At 38.2% G+C, this 18,731-nt stretch overlaps 1 long non-coding RNA gene across 1 annotated transcript; it reads left to right on the forward strand.

Annotated features, from left to right (window-relative positions):
- Positions 1 to 13,254: 13,254 nt before the first annotated feature.
- LOC113470889 lies at positions 13,255 to 14,758 on the forward strand. The gene is made up of 2 exons (XR_003393785.1): positions 13,255 to 13,444; positions 13,806 to 14,758. It is a non-coding gene; the product is annotated as an uncharacterized LOC113470889 (long non-coding RNA).
- The last annotated feature ends 3,973 nt before the right edge of the window (positions 14,759 to 18,731 follow it).

The following is an 18,731-nucleotide window of genomic DNA, read 5'->3' on the forward strand; positions in this document are numbered from 1 at the left end:
ATAGGCACACTGGGCTTTTGATATCGGAAAGCTCTTTCCCAAAATCGAAGAGAAAAGGAAGACAGGCTAGGAGAAAGCCAGCCGTTTCGAGAACGAACATCATCCCTTCAGTATAAAATCCACCCCGAGCGGGAATCGAACCCGCGGCCTAGCGCTTACAAGGCGGACGCATTACCAACCAAGCAAACTAGGCTGGTCAGAAAACATTGTTGGTGGAGATGGAGAAAAACCCACAATATTAACCTAAGTTTTGTTGCACATTGCATACACACTTTAGTTTCCAGGCGTTCATACAAAACGCACATCAGACCAACTGACAATCCTAACTGGATTTTTCCTTACCTTTTCTTTGTTGGCATTTTCGAGTTGTGCCAGGAGGTCGTACACTTCCTGTTGGAATTTGGCCTTCTCTTTCTCAGTGTCCAGGCGTTCATAAAAACGCATATCAGACCAACTGACAATCCTAACGGGATTTTTCCTTACCTTTTCTTTGTTGGCATTTTCGAGTTGTGCCAGGAGGTCGTACACTTCCTGTTGGAATTTGGCCTTCTCTTTCTCAACTCTGAAAAATGGATAGGTAAAAATAATTAATACAATTTCTTCTCATTACTTACAGATCCCAGCCCCACTAGCTCACAGGTAGAAGAGATTTAGTGAAATCAAAGTTTTATTGTCCTTTCGAAACGGAACTGATTCCGATGGCGCGCCATTTTGGATTTTCTATGGTTTAGTATAGGCTGGTAGTGCATTACCGTTTTGCATTTTTCACATAACGAGGAAGTCCCCATTATCTGTTTTTCAAAGACATTACTTTTCATTTTTCAAAATATGTACAATAATCATTGAAATTCAGACCTCTGTCGATCTTGCTCTGATGATACCCAAGTTTCTTATTACAGACCCCAGCCCCACTAGCTTAGAGGTAGAAGAGATTTAGTGAAATCAAAGTTTTATAATCAAAATGGAACCGATTCCGATTTGGATTTTCTATGGTTTAGTATAGGCTGGTAGCTGGTAGTGCATTACCGTTTTGCATTTTTCACATAACGAGAAAGTGCCCATTATCTGATTTTCAAAGACATTACTTTTCATTTTTCAAAATATGTACAATAATCATTGAAATTCAGACCTCTGTCGATCTTGCTCTGATGATACCCTGAATGGTATCAAAAGTGAACCAATTAAATTTTTCTCTTTTACATATCTACTCGTACAGTTATTATTCAAAATAATCCACATTAATAATCTCAATAATCTCAAAGATAACGAGTACCTCTCAAAGAGTAATTTTCATCAGTCAAAGTAGGACATACTCATCATGTCAGAACAAAAACATGGAGGCCATAAAACATGTACAAATTGCACATAAAAATTATCTTTTTAATGGCCCGACAAGGCACATGTTAAGTACAATTGCAACAATGTTCATATGTTCATAGCGCATAGGCTTAGATGGAGATTAGAAGATGGAAAGATAGCATATATATATTTCTTATATATTTATTTACTTGCAAGATATTCACCGAAATGGCATCCACAGAAAGCAATAAATAAATGAGAGAAATATTTACATTTTCTCTTTTACATATCTACTCGTACAATTATTCAAAATAATCCCCATTAATAATCTCAAAGATAACGAGTACCTCTCAAAGAGTACTTTTCATCAGTCAAAGTAGGACATACTCATCATGTCAGAATAAAAACATGGAGGCCATAAAACATGTACAAATTGCACATAAAAATTATCTATTTAATGGACCGACAAGGCACATGTTAAGTACAATCGCAACAATGTTCATATGTTCATAGCGCATAGGCTTAGATGGAGATTAGAAGATGAAAAAGATAGCATAAATATATTTCTTATATATTTATTTACTTGCAAGATATTCACCGAAATGGCATCCACAGAAAGCAATAAATAAATGAGAGAAATATTTACTTTTGGTGGACGTCCCTGCTCTCTTGGTCTTTGGTCTGAATGTCAATGAGGTACACATTGGTCAAAACACTCCCTCAATTTCTCGTAAAATGTGATATATTCACCCACCTCCCCTGGAAGAGGAGAAAGTGTCACTTTTGGCAGATGAGTTTTGGAGCACCGTCATAAAAAAAATCCATTTCGTGAAATGCAATTTTTGGCATACTCCTCCGCAATGGAACGTAATGTAAACGAGGTCCACTTTGGCCAATTTTTCACACTCTGTGGCATGGAGTTGTGTAGGAACTTATATTTCAACGTAAAAGCACCATTAAGTCTAGGATTTTTGACTTCGGTGTAGTATATGGGTAGTATAGGTTATGGTTATGGGTACAAAGAAAAATGTTATACCAGCCGCTGCTGTTTCGAAATATTATAATCGCTGGAGAGGTTGTATATCAAACTGCTACCAGCATTTTGTATGATCCCCGTATACCATATCTGTATACCTATTGTCGGTCCCACATTAGAGTTTGCCTATATTTTAAAAGACAGAGCACTTCTCTTCATTAGCAGCAATTTTCTCGCTCATCTAAATCTGAAATCTAAAAATGTTGCTACGAAAAAAGAACGGTGGTGTCCACAAAAGAAAAATTGAAAAGATTCATCCACTTTTGCTGAAATCGACTCCAGCTGAAACTGTTGCTGAAATCGACGACGTTGTATGACTCCAGCTCTCGTCGTTTCGACCTGTTGTCATCGTGAGGGAAAGAATGCGCTCGTAGAACCAAAACTTTTACTTTGTTCAAAATTGGTCCAGTTTTGCTGAAATCAACTTTTGTTATCGCCATATGACTAATTTATTATCGTCGTGTCGTATATGACTCCAGCTATCGTGGTTTTGACCTCTTATCATCGTGAAGGAAAGAATGTACTCTTACACCCATATTTATGAACAAAATGCTGGCTCTTAAGTTCGTGCTAAGCATAGTCTCAAGGCATTTGATTGGTCAATTTTGACTTGAGACTGATCTAAGAACGATCATTCTTGTTCATAAATACGAGTGTCAGAAGCAAAACTTTAATCTTTTACTTTGTTTAGGATTGGTCCACTTTTGCTGAAATCGACTCCAGTTATCGTTGTTCAACTCCAGTTGTTGTTTCGACTTGTTGTCATTGGAGGGAAAGAATGCACTCGTAGAAACTGCGTCGATAGCTCGCCCACTTAATCACATTCCTGGCATAGTGACTCATCAAGGCAACAGCGAAGTCAAATGTCTCCGCCATCCAACACACATTCCCGAGTTGTGTTTTTCTTCGCGCGTCCAGTGGCGAAGGCTTCCGTGTTCCGGATTTCCCACATAGTGAGACAGTGTTTTTAGGGAATTTGTTGTTGTTGTAGTGGCTTTAGTTGTAGTTGAATGCTGATGGCAGGATAAAGAAAGAATATCGTTTTTCACCTTCCATACACCGGGGTGATGGTCTCTAGCCATGTTTAATTGGCTCGTCCTGAACCGCAGTCAACCATCGTGAGGACTTGTGCTTATTCTTCCTTGTAGAAATATTTTGCTACAATATCGAATGATTGCAAGAAATAGTGTTCTTGAGAGGGTTAACTTGAACTGTTTGGTCTAGTCTAAATGCTATACCTACCTATGCACGGGTATGTATCTTAGAAAATGGTATAACAATGTTGTTTACATAAATAAGAGCTAAATATTTTGTAAAACTTGCAATAAAATTGAAATTTACACGTTTTATGTTTTCTAAATGAGATATAAAGAAAAAGGTATGGAGTTAGGAGCGTACTATAGATACTTGAGAGAAAAAAGTAGAAACTAAAAATAGAAGAAAGGGAAGAGAAAGAAAGAGCAAGGATCAAGAAAAGAAGAACAGAAAGTAAATCAGAAAATTTATCAAGATAAAAAAGGAATGGAGTAGTAAATCAGATCCAAGAGAAGAGAATGGAATAGAATATCCTTTGTCTATCCCTGCTTTAAATTATTTTATTTTTATCAAAACTATGTCACTAGGCCCATATTGATATTATTATTTTTTATGGTTCAAAATCTTCGAATCATAATGGGAATAGACTACACAGAATTTTCAAAAAGAGTTTGAACAAATATGAATAAAAAGTAGATTGTAGAAATTAGTGAATGTTACATGTGGAACTACCATAATTATAAATCTTATAACTAAAGGAACTATAGTACCTTACAACATTAAAGAAATGCCAACTAAACTTGTGTTTTATGTTGCAGCTAACCCCCAAAAGACCTCCGAACAGCCACCCCAGCAGCAGTGCGAATACAAGTTGCTGAGGAGAGACTGATCTTAATCCTAACCTATGGATGAAGTTTTCTGGGACACGGATTAGTAAGTATTTTAGAGCTAAATTAATAATAGTGGATGTGTCAAATTTACCAGAATTTCTGTTAGTTTTAAAGGGAACCTAAGTAAAGGCAGTGTAACCGGAACTTTAAAGGGAACCAAAAAAAAAAAATTATTCCTAAACGAAAGTGGACATGGCCCACAAGGGATCAAGAAGAGACCGCCTTAACATAATAAAAAGAGAACCTAACTCCCCATTGATAATGTTTGCTACCGAAACATTCTCTTATCAAATCTGAAATATTTTTTAGGGTCGGAAGAAACAAATTCTTTGTTATACTTGTTATTAAAAATGGACCCCGGAAAAGGATTAATAAAATAACTACAAAGATCAATCAATATAAGTAATAACTCCTTTTAGAAAGGAGTGGAAAAAATTGCGTATTGATAAACAAAAGGTTTCCGACAATAAATCAAAAATGGTTATTTGTTGTGTAATGTGTCCACCATTGCGAATTCGTATTTTTGATGGTCATCATTCAGTCTGTTGAAGATTTTCAACGAATCATGTTTAATTTCTATCTGTTCTAGACTTGTTGCTCGCCATCTAGGAATTTAGGGACCTCAAAACATGTTTTGGCACTGAAAATTGGCCATCAAAAATTTTAGCCGATCAAAAATTTAGCCGATTACATTTCTTTTCCTTCTTTAGGGTAAGGAAAGTAAAAAGAACAAAAAAGATAAAAGAGCTTTTGAACGTTGAAAAGAAATGAATGTACATAGGTACTCTCTCGTATCTCTCCCATTCGCGATGGAAATCCTGCAGTAATGTATCGGTTCGATCTGTTTTATCAAAAGAAAATATCTACAAACATGCTTTTCCAATTTTCGATCAAAAGTAGGCTCAGAAGAATGCATAGTGTGTTTTCACATTTTTTTTCTTCTGATAATTGAACTGTGAAATGCTGAAAGATATTGGAAGAATGCCCGCAGCTGGCATCAGTGTGCTCTACAAAATTTCAAAAACTCTCAAATCTGAGTGGACGCGAGATGTAAAATCTGTACCTACATATGTGTCGAAACCAGTGGAGGAGAGTTCAACTATTTTTCAATCTTGTGGATATGGATATGATATTGAATGGATGAGACCTTGCGGAAATATCCAATGGGGTCGGTTTTTTCTTAATTAAGCTGCTAAAGTCCACTGGATGATACTGATTGGATATGAATGACTGATACCTTGAAGATATTGAATTATAGATGATGTTGAGTGCCCAATACCTTGCGAAAATCTTCCGATGGGGTGGTTTTTGCTTAAAATGAAGCTGCTAGCGTCTACTGGATGATGGTTTTTGGAAAGGGATGACCGATGTGCAATGTGCATATGGATGATATCGAGTGCCCTATCCTTTGTGAAAATCTTCCGATGGATCGGTTGTTGCTTAAAATCAGCGGCTACAGTCTATTCCAAGTGGAGCATATGTGGTGTCTGACTCATTTTTGTGAGTTCTTTAGTCCAGTCACCAGTTACTTAGAGGAAATGAATACGAGATTGTAATAGCTTGCTTCAAGCAAGATCTTCAAAATGGTCGATCGACATCGCTTGAGACACCATAAACTTTTGTTTCATTCCACCAAAATCCTTTGACCTTAGATGTAAAAGAAGAGTATAAGTTATTTCTTTTACATCTATTGTTATGGAACTTCACAAAGTTACTGAGTCTTCCATCATGATATCCTTTGACCTTTCCTATTTCATATGGATTTCAGATGTTCCAGTCGATGTCAATCGACTTTGGCGTATACGCACCTTTACTTTTCCGCCTTTACAAGAACAGCAACAACAACTTTCCCACTTCTCACGCTACGCCACCAGTTTAATATAAATATGAAGAAAAAAGTTAAAAATAAATCCCGTGTATCGTTCTTTCGTAGTATAGATATACATTTTTCTTATCGTCCACTTTTGCCTGATTCCATATCAATATTTTCTACCTAAGCCAAACTCCCTACGAGCACACCTATACGTGCAGTTTTCTTACATTGTGTAGAGTCTGAAGACGCGTTGGCCTGATTGTATGGAAGCAAATATTGAGCAGCGTTAGGGCTTCTGTTCATTTGATCTGCTTTTAAAGCTTAGCCGCGAATTACGGACGAGGAGTACATTTCTTGATCCTCGGCCCATGGGCATTTTCGTTCTACATCCAGGATTTCCTAGAACCAATCTCTCTGCAAAAGACTTGGCCCGAAGTATAAAGTCCTAAGAAACGTGAACTCCTTCTGTAACAGAGGGCAGATGGCACGGCAGTGAGCCAGCTCAAGTTCCAGTGTATCTTACCAAATCAAATTCTGACCCGCGAGAAATGCTTATTTGCTGAGAAAAAAATTACAGATAGGATGCCACAATTAGGTTGGGAGAACTCTATTATTGGGTTACTTCCCCTGATTTAGGTTGTTGGAATGCTATATTATAGGGTTGAGCTTCCCGATGAGTTCCGGAACCGAGTCACTCGGCATCCTATTTTTTTCTCAATGTACCTCTCTGGTATTCGCAGTAAATGGGGAGGGTGGTAGTGGTAAAATCAAAGCATAAACCACCCCGTAAACTGGACATAATGTCTTCCGACCGAGGCCATCCTGTATAAAACATGACATTTCACATGAACTGACAGAATAAATTTACTCACCAGATATTTTGGTCCTACTCAAACTTCAACTAACGAACATCTTTTCACCTTCTTAATTTTAATAATATTATTATTTTTGTTGGTATTATCTACCTACTTCTACCCTCTAATGTCAACAAAATATAAACTGGAGGTCTTTCATTTTCTCACATAGATATGTAGACCCTCCTCCAAATCGAATACATTTAGCATTCTAACGTAGACCGTCCGACAGACCGCGGTCTCACAGACCTGGGTCTCATCAGACAGTCGGAAGTGTGTGGCGGAAGAAGCTTGATACCTAGGCTGCCGTGCTAAGCGAAAACGCCGTATGTCAAAAAACCCTACTTTCGGGAAATCGAGCTTGAAAATTTCAATCTACATATACGGCGAACATATGTACGCTTTTGACATACGGCAACACGTTTTAGTGGTTTTTAAGGAGTTTAGGATAAAAAAAAAATAAAAAAAAACATAGGATCAAAATTTAGGATCATAGGAACCATTTGGCACCAAAAACCAAAAATCGATTTTTTTTTTTTTTTTTTTTTTTTTTTTTTTATATGAGGAGGAAAAATCTTCATGACTTCTCTAGCATGGTGTGGAGGGTATGCTGGAGTCACGGCTCAGGGTATGGTGTTTCGCCCTTCTGTGGCACCATTCCTGGCCGCTCAACCCGCTAAAAAACCTCCCCGCTCTTCTTTCTTGTTAGCACGGCAGTAGGTATCTCGAACAGTCTGACAGAACTAGGTCTCCAAATTTTTCCGCCTTTCAAGCTCAGACCGTCAGGCGGTTTGAGCGTGAAAGTAAACTCATTGTGTCCCATTGACCTTTTTTTCATACCATTGGGTTCCTTTAGACTTTAGACCATACGACTCATTAGGTCCCATTACCATTGACGTGATTGACTGGCCATACCCCATATGCCCACACCTACATCACATCCCTGGTGTTGCTACTCTGTTTCTCACTGTTCACGATGAGACTCTTATTTTGCTTTGTTATTTGAGACGTGTCACGAGGTTAAATCCGTCTTTTTTGAAAATTTTACAAACTCGGTCCTGTTGTGTTTCTGTGTAGGTGTGCTTTAATATCGTGTTCGTCGTGTGAAATTGAATGGATGGCCCCGAGCAACAGATTTATTGAGGATGCATTTTGAATGGGTTGACGCTCCTAAAAGCTATCTAGTATCTGGTCCGATGGGCGATAGACAAAAGTACTCGAACGGAAACATTTTAGCTGTGTTCATACATGGTCGACTGTTGTCCAGGTGAATCGATGTTGTCCAGGCAGTGTACGGTTTCGGTCGACATCGATCGACGGCGTCGACTGTGTGTGGACATAGCTTATAATAATAATAATAATAATAACAGTGCTTATTTATACTGCTCGCATAGGACTAAAAAGTCCCTTTACTCCAGCAGTAGGCTACTACTATTATTGTGGTCAAATTCTCAAATTATATTGAGGATAAAATTCCATACCTCGGCTGGGATTGAACCCACGCCCTCCTGTTTACCAGGCGAGCGCCTTGACCACTACACCACCGAGGTAGGTTAACTCTTTGTTTAATTATATTTTAAGCACTATTATATTATTATTAATTATGATTATTTGGGTTTCATCGTGGCTGCTTGTATTATACGGTCCCTATTGCCCAGAGGTCGGGTGCGTCCACTATAACCTCCCACTAAACCGGAGCTGGCCCTCACAGCGGGCGCAACCATAATTTATTTCTTCCTAGATTTCGAGTTAATTCTAGCGGCAGGGGAATGCGTCAAGATTCCAACTTCCAAGCGGTCTATATTTAGACGTGCGGCTTCGGATCACGGTTGTCTACTCTGTCTTCACCGCCTGTTTAGAAAATCATTTTCGAAAAAAACGCTGTCTTTAAAAAATTCTACTTCTTCTTTTCGAACTCACTTTCTGCTGGTTTTTCTCTCTCTAATTCCTTCTGTTCATCTCGAGAGACGATCACACGCTGTCATGTTGGCGGGGACATTGGACTCATTTACCTATGACTGTGTGTTTCATGGGATTATGAAATTTGGGACATCTATCTGTGTTGGCTTGGGAGTTCATAAAATGATGTTTGATCCACGCCACAGGTATTTTCGGGGAAAGTAGGAGAAAACTTTTTTCTCCTTGGTAAGGCCGAAAGGTTTTTGATTAAGATGGGGCTGTCCCAGATCACCGAAAATTTCTGGGAAAGTGTCTCATCATCCGGAATGATTAATATTAATGGTATGAACCTATATGTCGACATAATAATATAAGAAAATTAAATGTTCAGGAGTCCGTCCAAGTGTGTCCACACAAAGTCTACCAGCCCCTCGATCGACGGGCCGTCGACAATGTGTGGACACACCTTCATATATTATCATAACAGAATCTGCCAGCCTAATTAGGATACAAGGTAGCGCGCGTCTGGTGCATTGTAAGCCGGCTAGGTCACAGGTTCGATTCCCGCGCCGAGGCGAACTTATACACCGCATATTTTTTCTTACGATCGTCGTAATCGTAAGTGGTACAGAAAAAGATCGTCGTGCTTGTAACAGTTTGAGGAATTGTATGACCGCCCGGTATTAGGTTAAAGTATGCAATGTGCTTAGCGTTATTACCATTATGGCTGATTTGTGAATTCCGCCCTCCTCTTTCAGGGTTACAATCTGACATTTGTTGGTTCAATCAGCAAGTTGGTTCTACTTCTCCATTCAGCTCCATTCCTCTGTGCAACATGAGTTATTGGTAGTCCCGTTATACGGTTCTAGTTGTCAATGAATTCTTTAAAAACGAATAAATAGGTAAGTAAATCTATCAATCTACCAGCAAGCATATGATACATTATTTATACCTCTCTATAGTTCATATAATCGATGATAAATAGGTACCTACTTGGCTCGTACAAAAAATGAGTTTCAAAAAAGATCTTGCGTGAGGCACATTGAATAATAATTCTTGGAATTTACAGGCGTTCACAAAATTGAATTTCTTCATTGAACATATCAAATACTGGGCACATTGCATAGCTTAAATTATTGCTTGGCATTCTTATAGAAAAATCTTTTTTTTTTTTTTTTTTTGGACAAACAATCTAAGGAGAGAGCAACTCAGTAAACTGTAGCAGTAGCACTCACACCGCTTATTCGGAAAAGAGACAGTGTCGGGGGGGGGGGGGGGGCACCCAAAGAATAACCTAAAGTGTGCAAGTGTAGAGAAAAACTGCATGTGATAGGTACCTTACACAATCATTAGTCATGTCATTACTAATGATGGAATTCCGGATTTTCAGATTTTTCATCATCATTACTTGGAAATAATGACATTACTAATGATTGTGTAAGGTACCTATAAAGGATGTACCTATGTACGAAATACTCAAATACTATTGGTCCATTGAGCTACAGAACCCTACAAGCCCGCGACTTGAATTTATTAAACAAATATTCTATGTGTATTGAAAAATATTTTATTTATTATTATTTTTTTTTAAAGATGAGTGTTTCACCGCCGTTTTAATTTCGTAGCGATGAAACAACTGCTACATTAGACGCTTGTGGTCTGTGTCGTAGCATGCCCATCCCGTAGTATGCCTCTCATCAGATGAGCGAGAAGAGACACAATACTTCCCATTTAGGTGCTGGCTCAACACGAGAACACCAGAAAGTAACCCGTTGAAATATTTGCAATCGAAAAACGAGTACAAATTTTTGTCGATGGTGGAATTCGAACCCGGGACCTTCTGCATGGCAAGCAAGCTGAGTACAAATTTTTGTCGATGGTGGGATTTGAACCCGGGACCTTCTGCATGGCAAGCAAGCGCGTTACCACTGGACCAACCGTGTCCCCTAATTAAAAACTTAGAGCTTACTTCGTACGTTCAATTATCTCTTATTTTCCCACTCAGTCTATTTACAAACAGTTCAGCGTAAAGAAGATAAATCTAATGGGAAAAGATAAAGCAAAATGATACCGTGAGCAGACAGACAAAAAGACCACACTGCAATGTCTGAGAGAGAGAGAGAGAGAGAGAGAGAGAGAGAGAGAGAGAGAGAGAGAGAGCGAGGAGGGGCCGAAGTATAAAGTCCTAAGAAACGTGAACTCCTTCTGTAACAGAGGGTAGATGGCACGGCAGTGAGCCAGGTCAAGTTCCAGTGTATCTTACCAAATCAAATTCTGACCCGCGAGAAATGCTTATTCGCTGAGAAAAAAATTACTGATAGGATGCCACAATTAGGTTGGAAGAACTCTATTATTGGGTTACTTCCCCTGATTTAGGTTGTTGGAATGCTATATTATAGGGTTGAGCTTCCCGATGAGTTCCGGAACCGAGTCACTCGGCATCCTATTTTTTTCTCAATGTACCTCTCTGGTATTCGCAGTAAATGGGGAGGGTGGTAGTGGTAAAATCAAAGCATAAACCACCCCGTAAACTGGACATAATGTCTTCCGACCGAGGCCATCCTGTATAAAACATGACATTTCACATGAACTGACAGAATAAATTTACTCACCAGATATTTTGGTCCTACTCAAACTTCAACTAACGAACATCTTTTCACCTTCTTAATTTTGTTAATAATATTATTATTTTTGTTGGTATTATCTACCTACTTCTACCCTCTAATGTCAACAAAATATAAACTGGAGGTCTTTCATTTTTTCACATAGATATGTAGACCCTCCAAATCGAATACATTTAGCATTCTAACGTAGACAGACCGCGGTCTGACAGACCTGGGTCTATCAGACAGTCGGAAGTGTGTGGCGGAAAAAGACTGAGACCTAGGCTGCCATGCTAAGCGAAAACGCCGTATGTCAAAAAACCCTAGTTTCGGGAAATCGAGCTTAAAAATTTCAATAGGTATATACGGCAAACATACGTTTTTGACATACGGCAACACGTTTTAGTGGTTTTAAGGGGTTTAGGATAAAAAAAAAAAAAAAAAGGTCCTGAGTTCGACTCCTGAAGTCAGGGAAATTGTTCAGATTATTTTAAAGAGTAGATAAAAAAGAGACATTTCCCCCATTCTCGTCACAGTTTTAAGGTTGAAAATGGGTATATCTTTCAGTAATCATCGTTTGATAATTCACATATTACCTACCCCACAAGTAGGTAAATGGAATTTGTATGTTGATACTTCAAAGATTCTGCTGCTGTCGTATAAATAGGAGGTATTTACAAGGAAGTTTATTGACTGTAAAATCTGACGTAGGGTCACCATGTGTAGCCCACATTTCCCCCATTCTCGTCACAGTTTTAAGGTTGAAAATGGGTATATCTTTCAGTAATCATTGTTTGATAATTCACATATTACCACAAGTAATTGGAATTTGTATGTCAATACTTCAAAGATTCTGCTGCTGTCGTCTAAATAGGAGGTATTTACAAGGAAGTTTATTGACTGTAAAATCTGACGTAGGGTCACCATGTGTGGTATCCTTTATGACCCAAATGTATTTTTTGGGCGTGTGAGAAAAGATAGAAACTTTTGGTTCTTCAGGCCGGATATTTCAAATCTGGTCCTTTAGGCCGGATTAATGATAAACATTTCAAAAATTCCCTTCCTGAGGTTTTCTTTCCCTATCTTGAAAGAAAACCTCGCCAAACTTTTCATCCATCAGAGTGAAACAAAAGATGAGTGGCTAGATGGAAGAGCTCCTTTGAAATTGAATTGATTTATTTATTTGGTGCTTTTCAACACAAGGCTGTTAAGCACAAGTCAAGTACATATACAAACAAACATACATTAAAATACAAACAATATTAATAAAATAAAATAAGAAGAAAAAAGAAAAAAAAACCCTGCCACTGAGAACCCTGCCACTTAAAACAAGAAAAATAGACTATCAGAATTAAAATTTTCCCCATCCACCCCCTTACGCCGCGCCACTAAACCGTATGACCCTTAGGGGGAAAATAGCATCTCCACTTGTCCCCTTCACAACTCGTCAGTTTAACAAGTGCTTGGCTACCGTAGCATTTTTGATACCCTTTATGACCCAAATGTATTTTTTGGGCGTGTGAGAAAAGAGAGAAACTTTTGGTTCTTCAGGCCGGATATTTTAAATCTGGTCCTTTAGGCCGGATTAATGATAAACTTTTCAAAAATTCCCTTCCTGAGGTTTTCTTTCCCTATCTTGAAAGAAAACCTCGCCAAACTTTTCATCCATCAGAGTGAAACAAAAGATGAGTGGTTAGATGGAAGAGCTCCTTCAGGAAAACCCTGCCACTTAAAACAAGAAAAATAGACCATCAGAATTAAAATTTTCCCCATCCATCCCCTTACCCCGCGCCACTGAACCGTATGACCCTTAGGGGGAAAATAGCATCTCCACTTGTCCCCTTCACAACTCGTCAGTTTAACAAGTGCTTGGCTACCGTAGCATGTCCGTAGCCCATAGCATGCCGCGCCAGTGTGTTTCTTACAGTACCGCGAGAGTGTGTCCAAATTTATCATGTTTGTGGTGACCTTATTCGTGAAATTCGAAAAATAGTTTTTTAATTGTTTAAAAGTTAGTTTAATTACCTATTTGAAGTTAATTTTTACGCAATTGTGTATTTTTTACGCGGTTCAACAAAAGAAGATATTTTCATTATTGTTTACCTACCTTTTCGCTATGTAACTTTTCGTATCTGTTATTTGCACACTTTTTGGTATCTGTGAGGATAAACGTTCGTGTTTAAAACGTTCGTGTTTAAATTGTGTATGTTTTGTGTCAGCTATTATATACACACGTAATGGTACTTCATATTCGCATTATTTCTTGTAAATACCGACTTCTGTCTGTTCAGGTGTAACTGAACTATTTTGTGATACCTCTTTTTCCGTCCTAACTGAACATTCTGAAAAATAGTTTTTTAATTGTTTAAAAGTTAGTTTTTTTTTTAATTACCTACTTGAAGTTAATTTTTACGCAATTGTGCATTTTTTTACGCGGTTCAACAAAAGTAGATATTTTCATTATTGTTTACCTACCTTTTTGCTATAGGTGACTTTTCGTATCTGTTATTTGCACACTTTTTGTTATCTGTGAGGATAAACGTTCGTGTTTAAATTGTGTATGTTTTGTGTCAGCTATTATATACACACGTAATGGTACTTCATATTCGAATTATTTCTTGTAAATACCGACTTCTGTCTGTTCAGGTGTAACTGAACTATTTTGTGATACCTCTTTTTCCGTCCTAACTGAACATTCTGTCCTAACTTTTCGTAAAATATTACCCCTAGTTTTAACGAAAGTTCAGTGGAATGTTTTTAAATAGCCCTAAATCTCCAAATCAGCAATTCTTTGACGTTTATCATTGTGTTAAAATCATCCCCAGCTAGTCCGGGTATCAACGGGCGTTTCCTCAGTTCATGTTTCGTCAATCCAGCACAGCTACAAGGTGCCCCGAAACCGAATCAAGCTGGATGTTAGAGCAATGAAGAGATGTCGTCGTTTAGAAACAGCACTGCCAACTTTGTAAGTTTCTTTGCGCAGCCACCTGGGGGCTAGGAGCCATTCTTCATGAAAGGTCTGGTGTTGTTATAAACTTAACAGCTACAAACGGAGTAGCTGCATATGAGGAAAACTAGACTTGTGTAAGTGAGTGAATGAGTTATAAAAATCAATTGACTACTCAGGTACTCGGTCAATAAGTCAGATTCTAAAACATGTAAACTTACTTTTCAAATCCCTAAAATTATAGAGATTTGAGATCTGACTCATTGACTGAGTAGTTCACTGAAAAGAGTAGTTCTTTTTGCAACTCACTCATTCTTTACACATCTCTACTGCAACACCATGTCTTTCAAGAATTGGACATTTGCTCCTATCGTAGCAGGACGAACAAAGTATAAGCATTCTATTTCTATTCTATTCTATCCTACTCTTTTGCAAATTTTGAATTTGAAACCATAGGAAAGGAAGGGCAAGTAACGAAATGCACTAAAATGTTTGCAATTCCTGTATTCGAACAACAAGTATTATGTTGTGATGAAATCTATGTAAATCACTACACCACCGAGGCAGGTTAACTCTTTGTTAATTATATTTTAAGCACTATTATTATTATTATTATTATTATTTGGGTTTCATCGTGGCTGCTTGTATTATACGGTCCCTATTGCCCCAGAGGTCGGGTGCGTCACTATAACCTCCCACTAACCCGGAGCCTGGCCTCACAGCGGGGCGAACATAATTTATTTTTCCTAGATTTTCGAGTAATTCTAGCGGCAGGGGAATGCTGTCAAGAGTTCCAATTTCCAAGCGTCTATATTTAGACTTGTGGGCTTCGGATGACGTTGTCCTCTGGCCCCGCCTGTTAGAAAATGTTGTTAAAAAAAAACTTCTTTTAAAAAATTCGACTTATTTTTTTCTGCTGTTTTTCTCTCTCGATTCTTTTTTCATCTCGAGAGACGATCACACGCTGCCATGTTGCGGGGAAATTTGGGACATTTACCTACTTGTGTGTTTGTGGGGATTTGAAATTTGGGACATCTATCTGTGTTTCTTGGGTTCGATAAAATGATTTTTGATCCACCCACAGGTATTTTCGGAAAAGTAGAGAAAACTTTTTCTCCTTGTAAGGCCGAAAAGGTTTTTGATTAAGAATGGGGCTGTCCCAGATCACCGAAAATTTCTGGGAAAGTGTCTCATCATCCGAATGATTAATATTAATGGTATGAACTATATGTCGACATAATAATATAAGAAAATTAATGTTCAGAGTCGTCAAGGTGTGTCCACACAAAGTCTACCAGCCCTCGATCGACGGGCCGTCGACAATGTGTGGACACACCTTCATATATTATCATAACAGAATCTGCCAGCCTAATTAGATTACAAGGTAGCGCGGCTGCATTGTAAGCGCTAGGTCACAGGTTCGATTCCCGCCCGAGGCGAACTTTATACACGCTATTTTTCTTACGATCGGTCGTAATCGTAAGTGGTAAGAAAAAGATCGTCGTGCTTGTAACAGTTTGAGAATTGTATGACCGCCCGGTATTAGGTAAAGTATGCAATGTGCTTAGCGTTATTACCATTATGCTGATTTGTGAATTCCGCCCTCCTCTTTCAGGTTACAATCTGACATTTGTTGGTTTCAATCAGCAAGTTGGTTCTACTTCTCCATTCAGCTCCATTCCTGTGCAACATGAGTTATTGGTAGTCCCGTTATACCTTGTCCTCTTCTAGTTGTTCAATGAATTCTTTAAAACGAATAAATAGGTAAGTAAATCTATCAATCTACCCAAGCATATGATACATTATTATACCTCTATAGTTCAATAATCGATGATAAATAGGTACCTACTTGGGCTCGTACAAAAAATGAGTTTTCAAAAAGATCTTGCGGTGAGGCACATTGAATAATAATTCTTGGAATTTACAGGCGTTCACAAAATTGAATTTCTTCATTGAACATATCAAATACTGGGCACATTGCATAGCTTAAATATTGCTTGGCATTCATAAGAAAAATCTTTTTTTTTTTTTTTTTTGACAATCCTTTTTTATCAGGGTTAGATTAATTATCCGATCGGCAAATGTCAAGCAAGCTTTCCACTCCTTTCTGTATTCATGATGCAGTCAATGAAATCACTGACTCATCTCAATTTCCAATGTGTTCTCCTAAACGATCTAAAATCCAAGGCACCGCACGGTTGTTTGATGACTCTTGATGTATTTTGGATTGCACGCCGCAATTCACACTCAGAACATGTGTGTTGTATGATTTGTTGTTTTATTTGTAATTCAGGAATATACAAATACATTTTTGAATGAAAAAGAGGAAAGATGCGTGCCCCAATGCCCCAGTTTTATTTCTCAGCTCAAAATTCGACACGTTTGAGATGCGTCACATGCGTGTAATTCTGAAAATATGAATGTTTCCCTATTTCTGAAAATATAAATGTTTCCGTAATTCTGAAAATGTGAATATTTCCCTATTTTGAAAATTTTCAAGTTGCCTACCTAGATTTCCAAATGACAAGGAAAGATAGTTTAGACTATTTAGAGATTTTAGAGTATTTTAGAGTAACGTGACATCTGATCTCATTGCAGTGAGATAGGGAGGCAACAGGGAAGGACTGTCTGGCTAGGGGACGTTAAACAGAAGACTAGCGTCTGGCTGTGAGACTATAAACAGGGAGGAGAACAGCTAACCCTAACCAGCCTAGCAAGCTGGCAGTTCCTCAAAGGGTTCTCTCTGCTTTTAAAGACCAAGTACAAGTCCTCACGATGGTTGACTGCGGTTCAGGACGAGCCAATTTAACATGGCTAGAGCTAAAGAACAACAACAATATGGAAGGAAAGGACAAAACCACTGAATAAAGGAGTTGAAGAGTGACTTATGGACATGTTTTAGAATTCATTGACTGAAGTTGTATTTCCAAGTATCTAGTCAGTGGTCAGTTTCCCTTATGGACAATGTACCTTGAGTAGTCCCTTTAGGCTATTCACTCACACAGATTAAACTGCACGTATGTGGCAGAAAAAGTTTCCGGTTTATGTAATTTTTGCCACACGCTTTTCTCCAAGTGGCCAGCCTTACACATCTCTACTTTTTACTTTATTTGCTATACCAATTCTCTCATACGCACACTAAACATAGAGCTGAATCCTCCTCGTCTAAAACTTCAGCTGAATAGCTGAAGTTCGTGTCGACTGAGGACGAAACAGCTCAGGTTCATGGAATTTTCTTCTAAACGCGTAGTTGCACCAGTTATGTAACTATTTACAGTAGTCTAGTGTAAATCACATGTAAGTTGGCCTATCTCACTGCAGTGAGCTCAGATGTCACGTTAGACCAAACGTGCTGTTTCGGAACGGTAAATTTATCCAAATCCAATAATTAATACTTGTAAAATCAAAGTGAAGAATGCGGTTGTGTAAAAGAGCCAATTTTGAGAATCCTAAGATCATACACGCAATCACTAAATTATGTAAAATCAAAGGAAAAGTGATCATAGGGACATGTAAAATAACCAACAGATGTAAAATCAAGGAGGGGTAAATAGCATAAACTCAAAATGTGAAGATAATGGCATAATTAAATTAAAAATAATGAGACAAAGACCACTCTGTAATTAGCGTGATAAAATTATACAACCGCTGAAGTGCATCTTCTCGATGTACAAATTTTCATAGTATTTGTAGCACCGAGGGAGGTATGGTAGGTACCTACTCATCTATTTAGGTCTTCTTATAAATAGGTATGGTACTCATCTATGTACATTGTACATAGGTCTCCTTATAAAAATTGGAATCGGGTGCCCAAAATCCCAGATACCCCAGAATTTTTAAATTTTCCCCTACAATGTTGCCAGAATTTGAAGGCCATGTCCCACTCCCCCTCACAATTAATTTTCATTATTTTAATACACCGGAAAAATCTGCTCCCAGAATAGCTTCCATCTCGTAAATACCCACCATGTGAGTGACGGCAGAGTTTTCCATGTGTTGCTTAAAGTCTAGATTTTATTTTCCAATTCCAAAAGGAGGTCTGTATTTTATTGCACTTGTAGGCGGACATAACATTTTGATATAGGTACGTTTGCCAGGGGCCATAATTCTGATATCAGTCGTAATTCAAAGGATTAATGATGATGACTTTGTTGACAGTAGAACACAAATAGCTTTTACTCTTCACAGTTGGAAATGTTAAAAGCTATTTGTATTCTTCTTTTCAAGATGAATCTTCACAAAGTCACGTCAGAATCTATCAATTTGTTGACAGTGTTGACACCCTTTCGAGCAGGAGCCAGGGGCTTCCCTTGTGGGCCCAGGAGTTGAGTCCTAGATTTTTCAAGATGATTGTT

Source organism: Diaphorina citri, unplaced genomic scaffold (assembly GCF_000475195.1).
Source record: "Diaphorina citri unplaced genomic scaffold, Diaci psyllid genome assembly version 1.1 scaffold1907, whole genome shotgun sequence".
Classification (NCBI taxonomy): domain Eukaryota; kingdom Metazoa; phylum Arthropoda; class Insecta; order Hemiptera; family Psyllidae; genus Diaphorina; species Diaphorina citri.